The sequence below is a fragment of the Oryzias latipes genome, chromosome 10 (genome assembly GCF_053564925.1).
Source record: "Oryzias latipes strain Hd-rR chromosome 10, Olatipes_Hd-rR_3.1".
Lineage (NCBI taxonomy): Eukaryota > Metazoa > Chordata > Actinopteri > Beloniformes > Adrianichthyidae > Oryzias > Oryzias latipes.
The window spans coordinates 3155609-3165799 of record NC_136246.1 but is presented as its reverse complement, the minus strand read 5'-3'; the positions used below and the strand labels follow the sequence as shown (position 1 = coordinate 3165799).

Sequence of the window (10191 nt, the reverse complement as noted above, 5' to 3'; positions counted from 1 at the left end):
TCAGCTGCCCTGGGGCAGACTGACAGAGGCGTGGCTGCCAGTATGCGCTTACTGTCCCTCTGACCATCACAGGGATATTCATACACATTCACACACATTCACACACCAGTGGAGCCACTCTGGAGGCAGGGAGGGGGAAGTGTCTTGCCCAAGGACACAACGAAGGTTGGGGGAGCGGGGATCGAACAGCCGACCTTTCGCTCATCGGCCGACCTGCTTCAACCGCCTGAGCCACTGCCGCCCAGTTGTACCTTGCTGAGTATCACCACATGCAGCTGTTTTTAAAGTCTGGTGTAATCACTGCTTTTTTCCGTGCAACAAATAACAAGGACATGGGAATGAGGCTGTGATGGGATTAGTCTCATGAGCTGCACTGAGTTTCAGAAGAAAAGGGAAGGCTTCACAGACAGGCTGATGGATGAGCGGAAAATCTGTTGATAGTGATGGGACAGGAGCAGCACACTTTTATACTGCCTTTTATTTTTGAATAAAGTGCTGCTCTAAACTATTGCATTGCCTGTCCTCTCACTGTGAGATGATTTATTTCCCTGTGAAAGTGTCCTGTATTTTTGTCCCAAACTTCTATAGGATGAGGATGTACTGTTTATTATAACTAATAATACAGAAACCTCCTCTGACCTTCAGAAATGCTTCACACTTTTAGTTGATGTTTCTAAATTATTGAGGTTCTTTTTTATCAGGATGACTCGAAGCCCTAAACCAGAACAGTATTGTCTTGCTTGCTTAGAAACAACCCCCGTAATGTAAGAAACAAAGGTGTTACATTTTGAACCTCAGTTCTTGATTTTGTTTAGGTCTTGTGGTTCTTTTCTTTGCAGGTTGGCTCAGGTTTTTCTGGCTTTCCCACCTACTTCCTGCAGCTTTCTATGGTGCTCTTCTTCTCAGTGTCAGCTCATTTTGATCCTTTCTCTGTTTCATTTGAAGGCTGTCATTGAAAAATGTCACTTGTTGTTTGTGGCTTAGTTTTTCCTGTGTGTTGTCCTGAGCCTCTAGTTTGATGAAATAAACTTTGGACCGACTTGGATCTCCCTGCCTAGGTTTACTGCTGCCGTGACTAAAGGTCCTCTATCCTTACTGTGTGGATATATGTTTGGTAACAGATGGTTATGGTTGTCAATCATTAGCACTGCTGGACATTTTCATAACTTGGTGAGGATTTTTGTTTTTTGTTTCTCTATGGATGCTTCCAAGGAGGAAAGAATACACTTAATTCCCTAAAGAAATGTAGTCCTCATTACGGAAACATCTATAGATGACTGTTTGCTGAAAGAATCCCCAAAATGTGAAGAAGTGAGCGACCTTGGGAGCATTTCGGGCAGGCAACTCAGGCAGGCTTTTCCTTAGGCCACTCCCCTAGGGTGGGTCAGTTAATCAACTCACCTGTGCAGCATCCTATTTAAGTCCAGGTGTGTAAGTTGTTCATCCTTCTTTACTGCAGTACTGCGTTTTCTTCAACACCTGGTCTGGTTTCCGCTGTGTGGGCTTTCATTCGGTGCTGGCTTTCTTGTGGTGGCTCTTTGTTTGGTTTCTTTTCTGTTGAAGCTTTGCACATTTACTAGTTTAACCTGCATTTGGATTGGTCAGTTATGGGCTTGTCTCTTCTGTGAGCGTGACAAAGTGGCATTTGTTGCTGGTGTGTGTCAACTTGTGTCCACTCAATTTTCCTGTTTTTCTGCTCCCCTGCTTCCTCACCAGGGCATGTTTGGACAAATGTTTGTTAAGATGCTTGGCAGCCATTTTGAATGTTCAGCTGAAACCATTTTGAAAGGGAGTTCAGCTGTTAACCCCGCATCCCTTCGGTAATGGTTTGATCCAATTGGGGCAAGGCTATATACACAAATCCGCCGCTAAATCTACGGGCGCCGCCATATTGGCTATCGCCATTACTGCGTGGCTGTGGACTGCGACTTACCGCTGCCCTCTATTGGATTTTCAATGAAAGCATTTCTCACGCGAATGTGACAGGTAGATAAACAATGGCAAAGGAAAGGGATGATTGGGTAGATGACGTCAGGCAGTGGCCAAAATTGACCAATGCAGGTAATTTAATGTCAAGATAATGTATTAAGGCGTGTATTAATTGATGACAGCCATAAAACCGAACGCTATCATTACTAGCTGTGTTGCTAATATGTTCATTAGCTTGCAAACAACTAAAACACGACTATTTGTAGTATAATAAATGTTTTTACAGGTATCCAGGATTATTTTATTAATCGCCTGGTATGTGATGAGCTTCAGAATCTGCTGCCAGCAGTAGGAACAAGAATTGAACATGGGGTTATGAAAAGTTGTGTGCTTAAGTAGTTAGTAATAAGATTAATGAGCATATAACAAAAGGAGTAATACACACATCAAGAGTAAAATATCTGTTCATTGTTTAAAAAAATTACATGTTACTTATCGACACTGCATTGCTACGGTAACTTACTAAGCATCAAGAGTTTGACATTTCTTCACAATTTAAACATGTACAACCATCTACATTGTGGTTTGAAACAGTTGGTTGCTTTGTTGAACTTTTTGTTCAAATAAAAAGTAATATGACCTTCCTTGGCCTCAAAATTAATAACCACATCACACACACTCAATCATTCTTCAGGTGTTTCCTTTTTTTATTCAGTACTGTTATGGATTAACAGAGGCTGCAAATTACATAGCTCTGCACAAATACTTACAATCTCATCAACACAAAACGACTCGCAAAAGTAGCCAGAAACTGTCAGCACATAAACCTGTATAAAATATAAAGTCTTTGTTATTTAAATTTTTCACTGACACTGATGGCGTTGGATCAGTCTGAGTGCCACAGTCCTTCATCGGCTTGTTACCGCAGCTGAAACTGTTGTGGTCCATGTGATCTGCGACTGGATTCCAACATCACATGTTTGCAGAGGCAATGTTTCCAAATTTCCAACATCCACATCTGTTTCCATTGGTTCAATAGCTGAGTTCAGGTGTAGTGCCTGAAGACATCTTTTTTTGGGTGGAGGTCTAGCTGGAGTTACCTAAAGAAAAAAAAAGAGCTGTGCATTAGTAAAACATGAGAATGAAACATATTTAAACTTACAATGTGACGCAATAATATGGCTCTGCTAAGAGACCTACTTACACGACAATCATAGCCCATGAACAACACAGGATATGGATTTTCTCTTCTGGGTTGTCCGTCAGGAAAATGTATCCCACACACCTTAGAGTGAAACATAAATATACATACATTGGTTGTTGTAAATACTTCTGAAATACTTTGCACATGCACAATTCCATTTTACCATCCTATTTATTAATCTCTGGAGGGGGCTTACATATAATATTGTTCTTTTTTGAGGTGTAATGGGCAAAAATTGTTGTTTATCCCCATCCTGTTTAGTCGACTGTTGTAATTGAAGTACTATGTGGATTTTTTTATTTTTTGCAAGAATGAAGATTTGTCTATTTGAGATACTAGTTTAATTATTTAATAACATCAATCACAGAATAATCAAAAAACCAATTGGTTGAGTACATTTACCCATCCATGATCTAGCAGATGTTTTTTTTACCCAAAGAACAGCAACGAGGACAAACAGTTAAGCCAATGCACAGAAATAAACTACAGTAACTTAATTACAGATCATACAAAGCAGTAAAAACAGAGCTTTAGTCTTGTAAAATCAGATTTTCACTTGAAAACATGAAACGTCAGCTGTGTTTTCGCCTGTGGCTAATAATGTTAGCATCTTAGCTAGCTATGTCGTATGTTTACACCCTCTGCGTGCAACATATGGCATTAACAGATAGAACAATCAAAGCCAAACGTACCACAGTATTCTTGTTTGCTGTGACGCCATCTCGGTTTATGTATTTCATCCACTTTTGACGCACATCTTGGTCCTCCGCTCGACCAGGTTATCTGTGTAATCCATAAGGCCACACGGGCAGTCGGTGCAGTAAAGGTTTGTGAATTTCACAAACAGTCTTATTCCAGGCCTGTATTTTTGCACTGCTGTTAAAGCAGCCGAAAACACAACAAGTTCTTCCCGGCATCGTTGAAAAGAAAAAAAAATGGACAAACTTTTCGCATCCAAGCCTGCTTGTAAGCTTGCAGCGAACGTCTGCAACAGCCGCTGCGGGACCAACAACAAGCTACTTCTGCTACTTCCTTACCAGCAGAGCACCGCAGTAATGGCGGCGCTACTTTACTTCCGGGTTTCGCTGAATTAGTGTATAAGCAGGGGTGTTTGCTCAATAGGGGGAGTTGTTATTGAGAACGCATTGGACTGTGAAAATATACAAGTAGATAAATAAGTACATTAAACAAAACCGTTGGCTCCAAACAACCAAGACCCAGACTGGTCACTGTAGCACGGCCGCTTCTGCTCTTCCTTCACAGTGTGATTAAAACATAAATAATAAGTTAATAAATAAATAAAAAAGTTGAGTCAGCCCTAAGGAGGCCTCTCACACGTTTTTAGGTTTGACGCGATTGTGTGAGAACTGCCGGCGCCTCGGTTCCTCCATTTGTGGGGGGGGTCATCAGCATCTTCTTCCTCGTGATCCGTCCAGTTTTGTTTTGCTCTTTGGCTGACCTTGCCATCTCTATGATTTATTCCACCGGACGCAGTGCATGGCTGGGGAAGGCTGATTTTGCTGATGCTCCCTTTGTTCTGCCTCTCCATTCCTCCCGGTGTCGTCTTCTGGCTTAGGTGGGTTATGTGTCAGTTTCCTTTGGCTGTTGTGTATGTCATGTTTTTGACTTCAATTCTCAGAAACCCTGTGCTGGACTTAGTGTAATTCTATTGGGCCCCCTTTGTTTTGCATTTTTTTTTTAAAAGTGTTTCTCTGTTCTATTTTCGTCGTCACCAGTCTTTTGCGACTTCGTGGTTGCAACTCCTTTTTTGGATCTCGGTTTCTGCTTTGTTTAAGGAATGCGTATGGTTCTCTGCCCGTCTGGATTTATTCCTGCATGAATCTCTGGTTTGTGATGCATGCCTCTCTGCCTCTCTGTGATCTCTTGCGTTTGTGCGGCACGTAATTTATCCCATCTTTGGAGGTCAGATATGAATCGGTCGCTACTGGGCTCGGGTCGCTGGGTCGCTACTTTGCTGTGTGCTTCCTTCCCCACTGTCATCCGTTCATCTTGTTTTCTCGTTCTGGGTAGTTCCTTCCTGGGCCCCCATGTTCCTGTTGTCTGGATTTTTCTGTTTTGCTTTTCTGGTCTCTAATTCTCTGCGCTTAGCGTGGTTTTGTTATAACGATGTTTGTTTCAGGTCTTCGGTCTCCCTCCACTTGTTTGTGGCTCCACCCTCTTTTGGGGGAGAGAAAAAATGTATGAAGGCTTGTTTTATAAATGTCCGACCGCCTGAAAATGTTTGGTTGCTAATCCAAACGTTCAGCTCTAATGGTCCATCAACGGCTCATGTGGTCCTGAGAGAATTCAGCCGTGGAGATTATTACAAAGCTTATTTCAAGCGTGCGATAATAAATAGTAATGTGCCATTATTGAACATAGTTTAGTGTTTAAATAACTTATATTACGAGCTAAATTCCTGGCTGTGGAATTTTTTCACTGATGCTCTCTAGCTTCAGTTTCAAGAGTAAAAACTTTTGTTGCAAACTAATCCTCAGTCTGCCCTGCTTTTAAGCATATGACACTCTACTAAGAGTATCTCCTTTTGAGACTTATTGTTAACCGCCTCTAAATGCATGAGGTTCAGCCATTTTTAAATACTATCAGACTCTATGATCTCTCTTCAATCTCAAAATTTCTTCATTATGGTTTCCAGGCACCCCTTTGCCATTAACTTTATGTTATGTGCTTTTTTGTCTACCTATTATGAACCAATGATGTCAAGTATGTAACCTCAAATCTAGCCGAGCCGCTGTCCATGCTACGTGGGATGGCGACCTTCCTCATCTACGTAATATCCTTGGACCTTGGTTATCCTTCTCTTCGCCTGCTCCTCTGTGGCCTTCCTAAGGTGCGTCCCTCCGGAGATGAATAAAGGTTACTTCTCTCTTACTATTGGTGCATATATAAAAATATATATTTTGCTGATAGATTACGTGCAGGTTCCCTATAGACTGTCTTTCTTGTTGGAATCTGTGCTAATGGCTTTCTATGGTACCATGAATACACAGATAGAACTTTCTCTTTTAACTCACTACTCGATATCTCTTTCTCAGAGTTGTTCTTAAAAGGACTTTATTCCCTTTCATCTTAAGCTTTCTAAACTAATCAGGTCTATATTATTTATGTATTCATTGCCAAGACTAATACTGCCTTGTCTATCTATGCATCGCTTCCTGAGCCTGTGACCCATACTTCCTGGTCAACAATTCAGTTTCTGGAGGATGACGTCAAGCCCTCGACGAAGTCGGATGGTTTCCTAGTTCCAAAGTCTCTGCTCGTCCTGCAGGCCCCCCCCAGATTGTTGCCCCTTCACCTTGATCTGGATATGCAACGACGACTGCATTCCACACACCTACTCTGCACTGAATTGATGGGGTGGTAAACCTCTTCAGAGTTTCAATGAGTTATTTTACTTGAATCAACTGATATGTTAGTATCAGAATGGCATACAAAATCTCAGATTATATTTTATTGAAAACTATTTGCCGGGTGGAAGCCTCAAAATTAGGACGTTCTAAGCTGTGTAACGATATGCTTGTAGCCCGAAATTCAAGGTTACTTAGGCTCGTATCTTATGAGCCGGATGGAAGCATAAAAAAATTATAGCGTTAAGCTCGTTCATAGTTCTCAGATGGAAGCTTTTAAATTATGGATATCACTTAAGCTTTATTATATTATTCCAGTGGAAGCTTCAGACTTGTATGTTACATTGTGCCGTCTACTTGCCGCTATACTCGAAATGGAGTGGCCCGACGATCTTTGGTGCCGGGTCACATATAGCAGATCCACCAGATGGTGTGTTCCCTTCTTGGCGCTGTACTCGAACGGGAGCGGCCCAACGGTCAATGGTGCCGGGTCACACATAGCAGACTCAATAAATAGTATGTTCCCTTCGTGGCGCTGTACTCGAACGGGAGCGGCCCAACGGTCAAAGGTGTCGGGTCACACATAGCAGATCCACTAGATAGTGTGATCCCTTCTTGGCGCTGTACTCGAATGGGAGCGGCCCAACGGTCATAGGTGCCGGGTTACACATAGCAGTCATACTTGTAAGTCTGAATATGGAATGCCTCTGAAACACACTTTGCTGATTACAAACTGATATACATTTAATTTCTTTCCAACCTTGATTAAATTGGTGTTGGGGGTAGTTATTACCCAAAAGTTTATGGAAATTTGTCTCTTGGAATTGCACGGAGTTTTATGCCAAACTAAAGGAAAGTGAAATGCCAAACTAAGGGAAAGTGAAATGCTAACTTGAAGGAATGGGAAATGCTAACTTGGAGGAATGGGAAATGCTAACTTGGAGGAATGTGAAATGCTAACTTAAAGGAAAGTGAATGTCAAAGAATGTGAAAGCAACAAAGTATGTGAAAGCAAACTAAAAGATGTGAAAAATAAATATTATTACTACTGCATGAGTTGTCTGACTGAAGTGAGCGACCTTGGGAGCATTTCGGGCAGGCAACTCAGGCAGGCTTTTCCTTAGGCCACTCCCCTAGGGTGGGTCAGTTAATCAACTCACCTGTGCAGCATCCTATTTAAGTCCAGGTGTGTAAGTTGTTCATCCTTCTTTACTGCAGCACTGCATTATTTGCCCCACCCTCCTCCCCGGCTTCCACCTGTGAGCTCCATTAGGGGTAGTTATTACCCAAAAGTTTATGGAAATTTGTCTCTTGGAATTGCACGGAGTTTTATGCCAAACAAAAGGAAAGTGAAATGCCAAACTAAAGGAAAGTGAAATGCCAAACCGAAGGAATGGGAAATGCTAACTTGAAGGAATGGGAAATGCTAACTTGGAGGAATGGGAAATGCTAACTTGGAGGAATGGGAAATGCTAACTTGGAGTAATGCAAAATGCTTACTCGGAGGAAAGTGAATGCTAACTTAAAGGAAAGTGAATGTCAAAGAATGTGAAAGCAACAAAGTATGTGAAAGCAAACTAAAAGATGTGAAAAATAAATATTATTACTACTGCATGAGTTGTCTGACTGAAATGAGCAGAAACAAAGTTTGATACCAAGTTCTTGCTTTACTCAGAAGAACTTTTCACTCGTGGGCCTCCTCTCTGCCCTTTAAGCGGGTTGGTAACCTTGAGCATCACAGAATCGTTATCAGCAAACTGCACTCTCATCTTGTCTCGATGCAAAAATCTCATTTACATGGCACATCTCTGGGACAAGATTTCCACTCTGTAATAATGCTCTGCAGGACTAAATGGATTTCTGAATGCCTTCTCACTCACACATTTCCACGTGTGTGTTTTATGGAGACAGTGATTTCACTGCTGTGGATGGGGCTGTGCACCACTGCATTATGGGGAGGTACTTCAATCACTGGTAATAAAGTTTGCTGGTAATGAAGTCACCAGTGGTTGAGTAATTTATTAGTATGTTTCTTACTATGCTAATGGTGTTTTGGCTCATCAAACCTGTTAATGTGGGCAGACGCTGCTCTTAAAGGTTCAGCTGCTCAGCATTTACTTTGGCTGCAGGTGATCATTTTCTCTGTCCTTCCATAAACCTGCCAGCTCTGCCTACCAACATATGATTATTGAGCTCATAATTTGTTGCATAATTCATGTTTATTTTATCTGTACATCAGCAGTAACTTAGCACAACAATATGCAAAATTGGTGTGCCTCAATTATCAATGCCAGCCATATAAATGTTGAGTTTATAGGATTGTTCAAACATAAATAAAACGCAGGGCTGTTGCCAAAGGCCTTGCATTTAAACAGTCCCAACATCAACAGCTTTGAATGGTGATGGCTTTCAGGGCTGTGCTGATGACTCTGAAGTGTAGCTGATGGAGGATGAGATACTAGATAAGGGCCCAGGATGTTTAAAAGACACGGGGAGCTGTCTTCCATGTTATCCTGTACTGGGATTTTTCCAGTAGCTTTTTAGTGTTAAAAGAGAAATTGTGGTCTGTGTGCACACTAATGAGCAGATGTGCAGAGGCAAAGCTCAGCGTGCTTGTTTATAATGAGAGATGAAACACCTGGGAAACCAATGTACTGACCATCTCCTGTTGTTCTCCTAAAGTTATGTTTGCTTTGTTGCTGTGGGTTTCCTTGCTATCACAGTGCAGGTGCTGTTCTTAGATTATTATTCAGAATTTAAACCAAATCCTCCCCATCATACTCAGTATGTGATGGTATTGTTTCTGGGCAAATTCTGCTTCACGTGCCATTCAATGGTAAATATTATTCAGCCTGGTGTGTGGCTTTTCTATTGCACAGTATTGCATTGGTCCTTACCATCAGAATAGAGGTTGCAGATTCATCTGATTATGCAGTGAAAGCCTCCGTGACTGGTGCGGCGCACACCTCAGCTAAGGACAACAAATCCCCCCCATGGATTTCTACTTTATGACTTTGCAGCCATTGTTACAGATATGTAATCCACAAGCCTCTGAGTTCAGGGGTTTACACTCATGTCAGCTGTAGTGAAAGACTGATGAGTTGATCATTTCCACTATTATCTGCATGTTTGCACAAACCCTATGTTGTCACAGTAATGACCTGCCAGCCCTTTTTGAGTGAAACTAAATTTTATATCTTAAATTTAATGAATTGAATCCTAATTTAAGTAAAAGTGTAAAAACCCTAAATATTGTTTCTATCCAGAGAGGAGAAAATGTGCCCTGTTACTTTTTGTAATCTTTTGATCTGTTTTGGTTTTAAAGAACACATTCTGAAAGGGTCCCCCACTCTGTTCATGACATACCAGCATTCAGAATACTTATATAGTAATTTACTACTTTCCTTTGCCTAAAGTGCTTTACAGTCACTGTTCTATTCACACACATGGATGGCGACTCTCCTGCCAAACACTGGCACCAAGCTATTACCACCAGGAGCAATCTACCTAAGGAAACCAGCAGTATTCTATTCAGAGGTTGACCGTTTTTCCTCTGCACCACAGCCGCTCAATACAAAGTGTGTGATGTATGAACAATGAGCACAAGACCGTTGGCTGTGTGTACCTTCCCACTGCACTTGAGATGAACTGCAGAGACAGCTGCGTTTTTAATCACACATATCAATCTAT

General features: G+C 41.6%; 1 long non-coding RNA gene across 1 annotated transcript; it reads right to left on the bottom strand.

The window, feature by feature from the left end:
- Positions 1 to 2888: 2888 nt before the first annotated feature.
- On the bottom strand, positions 2889 to 3971 carry LOC144994679 (uncharacterized). Its single transcript, XR_013658273.1, has 3 exons — positions 3826 to 3971; positions 3134 to 3214; positions 2889 to 3029 (listed from the first exon to the last, which is right to left on the bottom strand). It is a non-coding gene; the product is annotated as an uncharacterized LOC144994679 (long non-coding RNA).
- Positions 3972 to 10191: the final 6220 nt, after the last annotated feature.